Genomic DNA, 681 nt, shown 5'->3' with positions numbered 1-681 from the left:
AACACCAGTAACACGAGACCCCTCACAATATTATGAATTGTTCCGAATTTCCATACAGATAGAAAGTTTTTTTAATAAAACGATTCGTTATACTGTATATTATATTGCCACTTAATCAATATGTACTCACTCTACGCAGAAAGAAATGCAAGTGACCATCCCACACTCGTTCCTCTCTGTCGCCCATACCGTGTGCGAAATAATTATATGCACACATGAAATCTTGGTTTTGAGGAGATGTCCTGACAATTGCTTTGATCTGACCAAGCCCTAAGTCACCAAAGAGAGTTTGCAGAGTGGTGTAAGTGCAAAAATACCTGAACCTATCTTGAAAGGGTTAATACAAGAAATCGCGGAATAAATTTCGCGAAATATTTATATGCGCACTACGTTAATACTACCTCTGTCCAATTATAAATGTACATTGTACGTATTTGACGATTTCTATTTCCGAAAAAGAAAGTTTATTTTCAATTTTAGTTTTCTTCAACAGACAATTGAGCGAGGCCCAAAGCAGCGATCATATCGTCAGCAACCTCCATGTCGCTGTCCAAGGTCAACGCCTCAATTTGAGTTCATATTGCACCCAATTCAATTGAACCTCCTCATCTAGTTTTTGCATGTGGGCTACATAATCTACCCCACTCAAGTACGCACAACCAAATTCCCAAGCACTACTGT

The sequence above is a fragment of the Aphanomyces invadans genome (assembly GCF_000520115.1).
Source record: "Aphanomyces invadans strain NJM9701 unplaced genomic scaffold supercont1.34, whole genome shotgun sequence".
NCBI classification, from domain to species: domain Eukaryota; phylum Oomycota; class Saprolegniomycetes; order Saprolegniales; family Verrucalvaceae; genus Aphanomyces; species Aphanomyces invadans.
Note: the sequence above shows the minus strand (reverse complement) of the source record.